Source organism: Arvicola amphibius, chromosome 9, assembly GCF_903992535.2.
Source record: "Arvicola amphibius chromosome 9, mArvAmp1.2, whole genome shotgun sequence".
NCBI lineage: Eukaryota > Metazoa > Chordata > Mammalia > Rodentia > Cricetidae > Arvicola > Arvicola amphibius.
The window spans coordinates 56,219,096-56,233,768 of NC_052055.2; positions in this window are offsets into that span (position 1 = coordinate 56,219,096).

Sequence of the window (14,673 nt, forward strand, 5' to 3'; positions counted from 1 at the left end):
GCTTCTAGGCTGGTGAACAGGGATGAGTCGGAAAATGTTTCAAACGAACCTCAAAGAAGGAAAGAACAAGCAGAGTGAGAAAAAGGAGGAGGAAGAGGAGGAAAGGAATAAGGATTTATAAAAGCACCAAGGACTCTAAGTATCTCTATAGCCATGTGGGCCTTCATACCAGGCTTAGGGGTTAGAGTCAGGCCCGGGAAGGTACATCAGTCTGGGAAGTGCCTTCTGGGCAAGCACGAGGACTTGAGTTCAAATCCCTAGGACCCATGTGAAAATCTGGGTGCAGCAGGGGCATCTGTACCCCCAGCCCTGGGGGAGGACATGGTGGATCCTGGTGACTCATACAGTAAAGTCCAGCTCAGGTTCAGGGAGAGATCCTGTCTCAAAAATTCAGGTGGAGAGCAAGAGCAGAAGACACGAGATGCCGAGCTCCAGCCTCTGTGCATGCGCACACAGGCAAACACCCCCCCCCCACACACACACGAGACTCTGAATTCTCCTCCTCCCTATGTCCCCTCTTCCTCCTTCCGTCCTTCCCTCCCTTTTCTTTCTTTCCTTCCTTCTTTCCTTTCTTTCTTTCTTTCTTTCTTTCTTTCTTTCTTTCTTTCTTTCTTTCTTTCTTTCTGTTTATTAAGTGTGTACAACTGCAGACCTGGGTAAAACACAGCTTATGCCCCAAGAGCTCATTAATACAAGACAAAACACCCCATAGAGTGTCATCTGAGAGTGAAGAGCGCTCCTACAGCAGAGACGGCTTACAGTGGCCAAGGGACAGAAGGTGTGCTGAGCAAGAGTTCAGGGTGGTTCTCAACCTTCACCGTCTGATGCTGCCCTCATGATCACATGGCAAAAGGGAGCACACCCTTTCATCTGATCCCATGGGTGCTTCCAAATACAGCCTTTTACCTGACTGGTGGCAGAAGAATAAGTCAGAGAGACTGGGGACACATGGCAAAGAAGGTGACTTAAGACCTGGGGACAGAGAGCTGGCAGACAGGAATGAAGCAGGGACTTCACCTGAATCTTGCCATCAGCCCAAGTGAGCAGGAAGGCAGATTCCGTCCCCGAACCTTCTGATAAGAGCCCACCTGGTTATTGATTTTGGGGGGTGGAGGACCTGATGAGAACTAGACAAAGAGCCCAGGGCAACCTGCCCATTCTCCTGAACTCTAGAGCAGGGACATAGCAAAGGGAGTTGTTTTCTGTTGTCTGTGTGTAGTGACTCGGAGCAGACAATGGAAATCAAGGCAGGAGGGTTCTCTGCTCAGAAGAGCATGAACCTGGTATTACCGAGAACTCAGAGACTTTGGGGATGACAATTAGTTCAGTAACTTGGGGGTGCCTGGGTGTGAGAGGATTGAGATAGATAGCGTACAAACTTGAGCTTAGAAAAAACATCAATTTTCACATATGCCAAGGAATCGGGCCTTGATTCCTTTGTCTGTTTTTGAAACAGGATCTTTTGTAGCTCAGGTTGGCTTTCAACTTCATCTCACTCTGTAGTCAAGGATGATCTTTATTTTATTTATTTATTTATTTATTATTTGGGTTTTTTTTTTTTTGAGACAGGGTTTCTCTGTAACAGTCCTGGTTATCTTGGAATTTACTTTTTAGAGTTGGCCTCAAACTCACTGAGATCCACTGGCCTCTGCCTCCCAAGTGCTAGGATTAAAGGTGTGTGCCACCACTGCCCAGCCCTTGATTTATTTTTTTGAGACAGGGTTTCATTATGTAGCCTTGGCTGACTTGTGCCTAACTATGCAGACCAGGATGGCCCTGAACTAATAGAAATTCACCTGTCTCTGCCTCCTGACTGCTGGGATTAAGAGCGTGCACTTTTGATCATCTTGCCTTAGCCTCCTGAGTTCTGGGATCACAGGCATAACACCACAGTGCCAGCTTTATGCTTTTCTTTTGAGACGGGGTCTCATGTAACTTAGCTTGACCTTGAATTCATTGTAACCAAGGACGAACATGAATTCCTCATCCTCCTGCCTCCACTCTCACCCATTGACAAATGTTCATCAAGGATCCAGGGATGAAAATGGAGTGTGGGAACAACATGAAGTCCCTACCATCCTTGCCAGCATGGCCTGATGGGTGAGGACCGGACAGGTAACCAGAGCCTAGTGGGTGTTAGAAGCAGAGAAAAACATGGTACCAACGGGGGCTGTAGCTGCAGCCGTGGAGACCGGCCACAAAGTAGAAGGAGCAAGACACATGCTTCTTCCGCTCTCAGATCCCAAGTCATGTGTCTTTGCTCCAAGACCCATTCAAGCTATGCAGCCAGCTCAAGGAGATCCAGCTCAGATGAGAACACCTGCTACAGCTCAGAAAGGACAGGAAAAGGTTTGTGCAAGGCACAAACGAGGATCAGAATAACCAGTGTTTAAGTGACACGTGCATTTTGTCTGCCCATGTGTGGACTCAACCAGGACCATGTTTAAGCCTGGAACTGTCACTGTGGCTGTCCCCATGCTGAGGAGTGCCAAAGAAGGGACAATCTGATTAGGGAAAGCATTCCTTGACAACAAAGCTCACCTACTGACCCCTCAGCTCAAGGACCCTCCTTGTGTACTCTGTCATCTCCTGAGTCAAGAGAAGGACTGGGAAAATGAACTTAGGGCTCTCATGTCATTGTGGAAGCTTCTAGTCAGGAACATTAGGGGCTTCCCAGAGATGAGAGCGTGGGCCTACATCTGCATGATGGGAAACCATGCCATGAATTGCGGGCCGCTGAGCCACTTCTGCCAGGGCTGTGAGGCTGGGTTCAGAGCGAAAGGGACAGGAAAGAGACTGTGTAGGGGAAGGATGTGGTTGAGTTTTTCTTTTAGAGAACAGTGTGTTATCTTTTGGGTCGAGAAAATTATAGGGGATTGATAAATTTACTAGAACAGCAAGAATCACGCTGATTTTTTTTTCGGCTTTAAATAAGGACATTCTTCTCTCAAAATATCCTCCTTAGCCGTGAAGGACCTCAGGGAAGCTTGGGGCCAACCAGATACTTAGAAGTGACTTCTGGCAAGAGCTAATAGCTATTAGGATGGCAGCAGCCCTTGGGTGACTGCAGTGACCGCTCACGAGAACATCTGTCTGCTCTCGGGCCCCAAGAGAGGGCCCCAGGGGGCACTAGGATGAGGATTCCCCAGGTTGTGGGACTTTAAGGGTCATATCACCATTTGGGGGCAAGGAGGCAGATTAAATTCCAAAGGCTGGGGACCACATCTTTTGGCTGAAGATCAGCCTGCAGATGACTCTGTGGGGCCTGACCAAGGACATTGGGCCCTTGCCTTCAACCTCACGCCACTGGTAAACATCGTTCTTCCCAGAGATCCTACTTGTTTACTTACCCTGCGGCCTACATGTCCCCTTGACCTAGAGGAACCCCCCTCCAAGAAATCTGTCCCCAAAATTGCACCGTAAGTGTCTCTGGTCTCTACAGGAAGGACCAAGCCACGATGGGGTTAGAGACCCAGGTCAGTGTGGCCATATGGGGGCGAGGGATGTTGAACTCAACACCCCATAGACTCTGCTTGAGCCCACAGGCTAGAGGGACACAGGAAAGATGGACCCAGGCATCACGGGCCCAAGCTGTCTAGTTCCCTCCTGACTTCCTAGGGACTTCTGGAGCCTGTGAGTCTGGCATGAAGCCTTTGGTCAGACCTTTGCCCCACTCGTGTAAGCAGGAGAGGATGATGATCTTAGGCAGGGGCCTAAGTGCAGATTGGTAGCTACCATCCGGTCCTCCCTGGCTCGATATCCAGAGACACTACAAGCTCAGCCTAGAGTTTGTTCCGGTCAGCAGAGAAATCCACAATAAACAAGTAACCTGAATTTAGAGATTCCGACCCAATGTCAGCTCCACCTAACCCCAGTTCCAGATGTTCCTGGTGCAGACGCTGCTGCCCAGAGGCACCAGGTGCAGGAGAACTGTCGGCTTTCAGTTTCCTAGACTCGCTGGGGTAGATTTAGGTCTGCCTCCCACCCCACCCCGGGAGCAATTACACAGCTCACCTGCCATAGTGGTAATCAGCAATCGGCCCAATTAGTCTAACTGCTGGTGCTGGCAGGAAGGAACCCACCCACACAACACTGCTGAGAGACTTTCTTCCGTAGCTGTTTACCTATCTATACCGAGTGTCACCGTTGCGGCACACTGGGAGAACTCTGTGCACCCCGCTCCTGGTGACCCTGAGCCCCGTTCCCAGCGGAGGAGATAGACAGAACTGTGGAAAGTCGGGCAGAGTGCACGTGTGGTCTCCGCTAGGCTGCAGTCCCGCCTCAGCGCTGTTCTCAAGCAGCGAGTGACACGGGTAACGGCGATAGGGAAGTGAAAGGTCTAGACTGTTCTGCAGCCCCCAGAGATCTGAGGTCCAGTAAAATAAAGGGTCTTGAAATTCAGCCATATGCCTCTGGTGCTGAGGACAGGGGGAGGATGAGGAGTGAGGGTGAGGGCAGCTCATCACTCCTGCTACCTTGCTCCCCGTGGGGAATGTGCCACCTGTAACCAGTAAAGTCTCTCTAGGCTTGCTTATAAGCAGAACAGGCTGTACGGTTAGCTAAAATAAAGGATGGGGTCACCTCAAGGGAAGATGTGCCTGGTTTCTGTTTTAGGAGGCTGAGGCAGGAGGATGTAAGGCCAGCCTGAGTTAGCAGTTAGTTCTAGGTAAGTCTGGTTTGTATAACAAGATCTTGTATCAAACACACACATACATACACACACACACACACACACACACACACACACTAAAATTGCAGCTATTATAAAAACTCTTTTTGTTTTTTTTGTTTTTTAAGACAGGGTTTCTTTATGTAGCCCTGGCTGTCTTAGAACTTACTCTGTGGACCAGACTGGGCCTTGAGTTCACAGAGATCTACCTGCCTCTGTCTCCCGAGTGCTGGGATTAAAGGCGTGTGCCACCACTACCCGGCTGGAAACTACTTTTAAATATATTTTAAAATGTGTTTATGTTAAGTATAAATAGGAGTAAATTCTAGTTTATATCAACGAGTCAGAAAAGATAATTATAAACTCCAAAGCTGGTTTCCGAGATAAACTTTAAAAAGCAGCAAGGTTTGTTTAGGAAGGAAAAAAAAAAGATGTGGAGGGAGACACTCAGCCAAGGAGGGGGTCTTAGTCAGGGTTTCCATGGCTGTGATGAAACACCATGACCAAAACACAAGTTGGGGAGGAAAGGGTTTATTTGGCTTACACTTCCACATGCCATTCATCACTGAAGGAAGTCAAGACAGGAACTCACACAGGGCAGGAACCTGGAGGCAGGAGCTGATGCAGAGGCCATGGAGGGGTGCTGCTTACTGGTTTGCCCCCCATGGCTTGCTCAGCCTGCTTTCTTATAGAACCAAGCACCACCCACCATGGGCTGGGCCCTCCCCCATGGATCGCTAATTGAGAAAATGCCTTACACGTGGATCTCATAGAGACATTTCCTCCGTAAGGCTCCATCCTCTGATGACTCTAGCTTGTGTCAAGTTGACACACAAAACCAGCCAGTACAAAAGGCTCCCGTCAGAGGGAGACAGTCAAGGATGGATGGCTACCATCGGATACCGGCTGCCATTGGATACCGGCTGCCTTTCCTTTTTGCATCAGGACTCTGTCTTCTTAACCTGAGAGCTTCAAGGCTGGCAGCCTGGCACACAACAGGTACTGTGAGTTTGTCTCACAAAGGCAACAACCCTTTGTGAGCAGGCTGTCCATGACCCTAAGACTGGAGCACACACACTGTGTATTGCTGCTACTCGTGTTTGCAAAGAACTGAAGTTTAAGGACAGTTAAAAATGATAATCAGTCTTCTCTTTATAGTAGTATTTTCCTTTTACCTGGGTGAGATTTGCCTGAGTTAGAGAGAAGAAGGGGGGGGCTATAACTGCAGAGGGAGAGTGGTTATTTCCCAGTATGTACATACACACTTTAGTTTGTATGATATTTAATATGTGTAGTAAATTCATTTCCCCTAAGTGTCCCTAGGAATATCGGACGGGCCTGCAGCTTGGCTCGTGTCTCTTCCAGTCACAGCAGGGGATCTCTGTCCCACCCCCGAGCGCCGCCGTCCACTGTGGTTAGTGACATGGAGGAGACTGCAGACCATGACGGCTGTGCCCAAACTTCTGGATGGTCAACAGAGGCAGAGGCGCCTCATTTTCACCTCAGCCTACGAAAATCAAAAGAACTGGTCCCAGTTTTCACGAACACACCCAAGTAGGTCGAAAACAAGCTCCAGAGTCAGCAGAGCTGGCAAGGGCCTGCTGAGAAAAGAAGCAGCAAGGATGGGGTTTCAGGACAGTGGAGTCTTGGACCTTCAAAAATGCTGCCCTTTGCAGATGAGGAGGCCTCAGTTGTTGGGGCTCCTCACTTCACTTTGTCCTCTAGGGTGAGATTACTCGAGTTCATACAGGGGTTGTGTTCCTAAAATAAGGAATTACTAAGGGTGGGTTGACCGGGCAGAGGGCACTGGGGCATGAGGGTACTGGACATCCTTGGACAGAAACAGAAGAAAAACTACACACCGCAAGGTTCCCCTCTGGGCCCGCCTCCAGCCTGTGGTGAGCAAAAGGGAGAAGAAGCCACAGTTGGGAGAGGGAGGAATGTGTCCTGTGTCCCAGCACAGCTGGGAGCCATGTGGCGTCTCTGGGCCAGGGCCAGCAGCATAGGCAGACTAGCAATCAGAGGGTGGAGGGAGAGACACAGAGCATCTGGCTTCTGCAAATAACAGCTTCCCGGAAACTGCTTCCCATGAGCATCTCTAGAACAAAAGCAAGGATGCAAGCTGCCATCATTCCATCAGTCCCTTCCATCTGCCAGGTCAGCATCACCTGCCGCGAGCCTTTGAAGGTGAAGCCCAGCAACCCCCGGACAACACTAACAAACACGTATGGGCACTTTATAGTGTCAGGGCTTTCAGATATGCTGTCTCCCATGAACCTTATGATAACCACTAGGAAGTGTCTATTTAAAACTTTCTGTTTTGCAAAAGAATGAAGTGTGGCTCAAAAAAGATAAACAGCAGCCAGACTGGGGACTTCTAACCCAGACCCACCTTGCTTCCAGTCTTTGCTTCTTGAGGTGTGGTCCATGCCTCAGCAACACTGGCCCGCCCTGGGGTCTTGTGAGAAAGACAGTCTTAGACCATGTGAACCAGAATCTGTGTTTTAATAAGATCCTCGAGAAGCTGTGTTTTCTACGTATTTTGATGTTTGAGAAGTGGTATTTGCTCAGATCAGGTCTCGTTAGCACCCAGTGATCTACTTGGGTGACATCCCCAGGGATCCCAGCATGCTAGGGCTCCTCCCGAGAGTACCTACTCTACTCTGTCGTGGTACAAATGAAGCCTGGCAGAACGAGGCAAATCCCCAGTCTCTCTGTCACTCACAAGGCTTACGCATGTCTTCCAGTTCTTTATGCTTCTGTTTTCTGTGTGAGACTCAGCTCACAAGCAGATTTTTCTTGGTATTGCAATTCAGTCTGATAGTAAACATGGCAACCCTTACAGGGCACACATTAACAGAGAAGGAAACAATAGTAGATGTGACAACAGCCTTTTCCAGCTGTCCCACCTTTCTATCTTCTTCTTCTCCTTCTCCTCCTTCTTCTCTCTTCTTCTCCTCCTCCTCCTCCTCCTCTTCTTCTTCTTCTTCTTCTTCTTCTTCTTCTTCTTCTTCTTCTTCTTCTTCTTCTTCCTCTTCCTCTTCCTCTTCCTCTTCCTCTTCCTCCCCCCTCCTCTTTCTTCCTCCTTCTCCTCCTCCTCCTTCTTCTCTCTTCTCTCTTCTTCTTCTTCTTCTTCTTCTTCTTCTTCTTCTTCTTCTTCTTCTTCTTCTTCTTCTTCTTCTTCTTCTTCTTCCTCTTCCTCTTTCTCCTCCTCCTCCTCCTTCTTCTTCTTTTCTTCTTCTTCTGATTTTTTTATTGAGCTATATATTTTTCTCTGCTCCCTCCCCTGACCTTCCCATCTTCTACATCCATGGTGAGACCACATGGTCACCAGCCTGGTATGAGAGATAAAGCCTGATAATCTGAGGATAATCACCAAGTTGGTTATAAATATGTATTAGATGTAATAATATGTGGGGTGATATACTTAATAGTAAGGTATGGAGTGAGTGGTATCTTCGAATCTGTAAGGAGGTGACATGATAAAAACGTGCCTGTCCAGCACACATCCAGGGCTTCAGCCATCTTCAGCTTGATTTTCTAACTATTGGTGGCCAAACCAAGTAATTCAAGCTATGATAGGATTCTATTCCTACACATTCTGCTTTGGGTGTCTTCATTTACAGAGTTAACCAGACACTTGCCCAATCACTCTCATTCATGTCTTATATAGGGGAAATATTTGCTGGTGTGTGTACAGTATTTAATATATGTAGAACGTCCCTGCAGCATCCCTGGAGTGTCTGAGGGGACTGGAACTTGGTCTGTCTCTCTAGCAGTTACTTCTGGATGTAACTTTCTGCTTCTATGAAAACTTCCCTTCTATGTGTCTTGCCTCTCATGCTAGTTCCTCTCTGCACTTGCGTTGGCTCAAATGTATGATTCATCCATATTTCTTGCTAATATCTTGGAAGCATCATTGACTGGGGTAAATGGATGTCTATCGCCTGTGGAAGCAACTGAGGGTGATTTCTGGCTGCACAGAACAGATCAAAATTCTTTGTCATTAGAATCTTTATCCTTGAAAGTATGAAATCTGTTCTCTCTTTGCATGTTCCCCCCACATTCTTCTACTGGTGCTCAAGCCTTCTTCCACGAGGGACTCCTTCCAATCCCTCCCCCAGTTCCTATCCCAATCATCTTGTCATCTCAGTCAAACCCATCCCACTCAAAGGTCACCTTCTCCAACCAGAATGGCTGTCATAATATCCATTCAACAATGTGTTCAAGGGTGAACTTTCTCCACCAGAAGGCACTGGATCTTTTTCTGACTGTATTGGAGTTTTCTGAAGGAACAGAAGTGATAGAATGAGCGTGTGTGTGTGTGTGTGTGTGTGTGTGTGTGTGTGTGTTGGTTTGAACAAGAATGGTCCCATAGGCTCATAGAGTCATAGTTATAATCACCAAGGAATGGCACTATTTTGAAAGGACTAAGAGGTGTGGCCTTATTGGAGTGGATGTGGCCTTGTTGCAGGAAGTGTGTCACTGGAAGGGGAGGGTGGCTTTGAAGTTTCAAGGGCTCATCCCAGGTCCAGTGTTCCTCTCTCTTCCCATTGCCTGTGGATCCAGATGTGGACCTCTAAGGTACTTTTCTAGCCATGTGTCTGCCTGTGTGCTGCATGCTCCCTGCCATGCTGATAATGGACTAAACTTAAAAACTTTATGCAAGCTGCAGTTTGATGTTTTCTTTAAAGAGCTGCCATGGGCACGGTGTCCCCTCATGCAACAGAACACTAAGACTGTGTGTGTTAAAGGGGATTTGTTAAACCGACTTTTACAATACCATCCAGGTAATCCAGCAATGGCTAGCTGTCTCACACTGGGAAGGCTGAGAATCCAGGAGCTGTGCAGTTGAATATCTGAGCAGCCCCACTTTGGCACTGAAGACCTGAAGGGATTCTGGAGAGGGGCTGGTCTTCAGTCTGTGTTGGGAGCTCAGAAGCTAGTTCTGATATCAGTGAAGGATGCTGCCCCAGCAGGACAGAAGACCTTGCCTGCAAGAGTGCGGGAAAGCAGAAAGAAAGCAAAAGTTTCTTTCTTCAATATCATTTTACCTGGGCTGTCACCAGTGCCCAGAAACTACTGTTTCAGTTGATTTCAGATCCAGTCAGACTGATAATCAAAATTAGCCATCATGCCAAGCAATAGCCCAATGTCTTCAGTTACAGTCAAATTGACAATGAAGATGACCCATTTCTCTTCCCTCACTTCTCGTGGGCTGGACACATCCTCAGAATGCCACGTTTAAGCTGAGAGCCAGGGGAGGAGGGACCTCAGAAGGGAGGATAGCTTGGAGCTGGGGAGGAGGGTTAAGGGAGGCAGAAAGTGAAGTGTGGTTTCTGGGAAACAGAATCCAGCATGGGGTCTGGGGAAAGATGGCGGAGAAAACAAAAAGAAGCAGCGAGGACACTCTCCTTCATCAGGAGACAGCAGTGTATGTCCAAGGTAACGCAGACAGGGCTGGCGCAGGCCTTGGAGGGGGTGACTTTTAAGACAGAGGGTAGAGCTTGCTGCATGCTGGGAAGCAGCTGGACCGTGGTGACATAAAGGAGAACAGTGTTTACCCTCTCCCCTGCATGCCCTGCTCACTTTGGACCTGGACTAGGTCCCAGCCTTCGGTCCTGCCCCTCCCCAGACTGAATGGAGGGGAAGCACCAGGAGGGTGTGTGGAGGAGGAACCTGCCCTTGCTCTGGAAATAGAAAACCGGCACTGTAACTGAGTAACTTCTGGAGAAGAGGGCAAGGCATTGGCAGGATCTGCAGTAAGGAAAATAATCTATCCTGCTTAGGGAGAGAGGTAGATGGGAGGTGGTGAGTGGAGACCTGGTCTGCAGGGCCAAGCAGGGAGCTTTGCAGTCTAACCCACCCGCTAGACAACAGCAATGGTTCCCAAAAGGTACATGGCATTGCCACGGGGAAGCCGGCACTCAGCGACAGACCTAGGTATGGAGCAGGGAGCTTGGTCCTGGGGCTGGGAACTGAGGTCCCTGTCCTTGTAAGGTCACAGAGGAAGCTGCCAGACGCTGACTTCTCCATAACCTTCTGTTAAGTGTCGTTGATTTCAGTGCTCGCTTATTGGAGGCCCTACAACAGGCTGATGCGGTGAGGTACAGGGACAAGGGACACTTGTCACTGTCCTCAAGTGTTCAGTGTTGGAGCTCTGGACAAGATCCCACCTTGATGGAAAACCATCAGTGGCCCAAGGCCAGCAAGATCATAGCTAGTGCTTGCTCCAAACTGCAGCCAAGCCCACAACACACAGACAGGCAGGTGGCAGAATGGGGCCAGGCCCCAGCTAGCCTGAGAGGGACAGAGTAGGCCTATACACCAAGATCCAGAAGGAACTTCCCAACTCCTTAACCCCACGTCCCTTCCAACTCTGACCACACCCACCAGGCAGCCTCCCTCACTCCCAGCCTTCCCAGCAGGTCCTGGCCATTCCAGCTCCTCTAACTTCTCTGCCGAGGCTTGAAGCGCACTGACCCCAACACGCACACCCCACACTGTACATCGCAAGCCCTCCTCCCTGAAATGTCAGTTTTTAGAATTTTTTTAAAAAAATATGCCTTATCCTATTATCATTGCATGCAGGCATGATGCAGCCCACATGTGAAGGTCAGAGGGCGGAGTTTGAAGGAAGCGACTCCTCTCTGCCTCTACCATGAAGGTTCCGGGAATCAACCTCCGGCTGTCAGTCCTGGCAGTAAGCACTTTTAACCCGTGAGCTCTCTCACCCGCCTGAGTTCACTTTTCTCACAAAGCTTAGAGTTTGAGTCATCGAATGGATATTGCTAATTGTGTGTGTAGTGTGGAGGTGTGGATAGGAATTGAACCTAAGGTCTCTGCTTGACAAATACCACTTAGCCATATATATTTTTTAACTTTATATTCCAAGACAACACAACGTCTCCCTGAGGTCCCAGGATAGCCTTGAACTAGCTCTACAGCTCGGGCTGGCCTCAAAGCCTGTAGTGCTGTTGCTTCAGCCTCCTAAGTAGTACAGATGGCAGGGACCAGAGGCTCTACTCCAGCAAGACTCTCCAGTTCATGCCAGGAGCCAGAGCAGGCCCTGTTCTGGGTTCAGTCCCAGCTGCATTTACGTCTTCTGGGCAGGGTTGTGAGGGAAAGAAGGTACCAGCCTGAAGGAGGGAAGAAAGGTGAGAGCTACTGACCCAAGAAGTTTCCATGAAGGTGGCGCATGAAGGAGCAAACCGGTGAGAGGCAGAGGGAGTGAGTGCCCTCACAAAACAGCTTCCTAGCCATAAACTCGAAATTAAATTCTGTGGTAAACAGAAGCCAGAACTGCCCAGAAGGAGGAGAAGGGCTGGGAGCCTATTGTCACCAGGTGTTAGAGGGATAGGCGGCAGCTCTGGTAACAAGGGGTCAACCCAGGGCACAAGGAGCCGGCTTGCCTAGGAAGGGCAACCAGGACCGTACAGTACCCATCCCTGCTCCCGGGGCCTCTGGCACAGAAGGGCAGGCTGTTGGTAGGTGAACTGTATGAGCTGTGGATGTGTGAGAGAGAGAAGAGGTCATGCTGGTCCAAGGAACTACCAAGTTCCTACACCAGCTGCCCACTCAGCGTCCTCCCTCTCTCCTTCCCCCTTCACTCCTCCCTCCCAAGCCGATGGGAACAAAGATGCCAAGAAAGTTTCCAGCTATAAAAGCCAGAGAGAACAATCAAGAACAAAGATCAAGGCTTCAGATTTTCCATGACATTGGCACAGGGGCGGGGACACCATGCCTACCTGGCACGGTCCCCACCCCCAGTGCCTTCTGGGAAACAGGAAACTGTCATGTGCACGTGGCCATGCCTGCCTCCCCCCAGGACAACCTGGAGGGAGCTGTGTGCCATAGACTTCTGAATGGATCTTCCTATTTCGAGGTCACTCAGCCCCGATTCCTTCTGTCTCTTTGAAGTCAGGTGCAGGGGCCAGGGAGCCGGCCCAGAAGACCCCTACAGGCAGTCGGGTGCAGAGGTCAAGAATCAAGAGGCGAGAAGGAAGGGAACAGAAGACCCAGGTCAGGGGGAGGAGGCATGGACTTTGGGTAGGTGGAGTTGTAAGAATATTAAGAAAGGCAGAACTGGACTCTGTAAGAGGTCAAAGGGCAGCTAGAACAAGACTGCTTCTGGGGTGCGGTTGACACTCTGAAGTCAATCTACTGGTTCCTCTCTCAGTCCCCGCCAAAGCACACGGTGCCACGTCCATTAGTGACACTCTTCAGAGTAAGACAAACCCTTTTGTCAACAAGGTCTAACCAATAGAAGAACACACTGAGTCCGGTGTGGTGGTGCATGCCTTTAATTCCAGTACCCGGGAGGCAGAGGCAGGGGAATCTCTTTGAGTTCAAGGCCTGACCTGCAGAGTAAGTTCCAGGACAGGCATGACTACACAGAAAAACACATACTCTCTCTCTCTCTCTCTCTCTCTCTCTCTCTCTCTCTCTCTCTCTCTCTCTCTCTCACACACACACACACACACACACACAGACACACACACACCCCACACCACACAAATAAATAACCCTAATTCTACTACATTTGGTTATATGTTCCCAAGCAATGTAACTATACCTCTAAATAGCAGAGGAAGAAATACAGAAAGATAAATGGTAAAGTCTTGTAGCGGAGATGCGGATTCAGATTAGAAGAGAGGATTTTATACTTGAATCTTTTATGAGTCCTGGGAGCTCAGGGCACACCCACAGCCCTGGGCGCTCAGTGCACACCCACAGCCCTGGGCGCTCAGTGCACACCCACAGCCCTGGGCGCTCAGTGCACACACACAGCCCTGGGCGCTCAGTGCACACACACAGCCCTGGGCACTCAGTGCACACCCACAGCCCCGGGAGATCAGTGCACACCCACAGCCCCGGGTGCTCAGTGCACACACACAGCCCCGGGCGCTCAGTGCACACCCACAGCCCCGGGTGCTCAGTGCACACACACAGCCATGGACATTCTTAGCTGTTTCAGCCTATACCCAAGCACTCTCAGGTACCAATCCCATTCCTGATCAAACCCAACTTCTCTTGTTTCCTACCTCCATTGCGTCTTCCCTAGGCCTCCACTCTTTCTGACTAGGTGCTCACCAAGCAGGAGAGATGACAGTTTGGGGTGGGCTAAGGGTAACTGTGTCCAGAGCCCGGCCTGCCCTGGAGCTAACTATAGACTTTTGTTTGACAGACAAGGCGTCCTAGGACACCAGTCAATGCTAACTATGACTCGCTCCTGCCACTTACTTGGCCTTATTTTAATTTAAGCCTCACTTTCTTCATCTATAAGATGGGAATAATTAGGCCATTGTGAAACCCAAAGATGACAATATCTAAGAAACTCTAAATGTTTTGAAAGGTAAACAAGGAAATGACAATCTCCAGTCAGAGTGTGCATATGGGATAAAAGGAACAAAGACAAGGACTTCCAGGATGAGGTAATGGTTGATCTCGACCTGGGTGGTAGAACATAGCTGTTTCGTTTGTGATGCTTTTTAAATGATACGTATATATTTCACACACACGTGTTCTGCTTTCACAGTGAACAAGAAAACGTACTTTCTTTGGAAACTTCACACGTGAACTCTAAGTGCAAAATAGTGTCAGGAAGCCAACAGTCCCTTGTTTGTTCCCTCTGGGAGTCTCTAGGATGCTTGATTTTTGCCCAGCTTCCCAGGGTGGAGAGTCACAGGGTTGTAGCCTGAATTAGCTGAGTGGCAAGGGTCGGCTGAGTTAAGCTGTTTCAAATTCAAAGGCTGTTGTTTTACCTTGCTGGACAAGGTAGTGGGGGCTTAAGGGGTATAGACCACATGAGGAGAGACTAAGAAGGCTGTCATTGGGCTCAAATTTGTGTCACTTTCCCCAGGGCTAGTCCCCAGGGCAGACTGCTGGGCATCCCTCTTCCACCCTGACTGGGTGGCTGAGCTTGTCCTGCTGCCAACTGCCCGACCCCAGATCTTCCAATAGCCCCCCTCCCCACTGTGTCCTCAGGGTCAGCACTTCTTGCT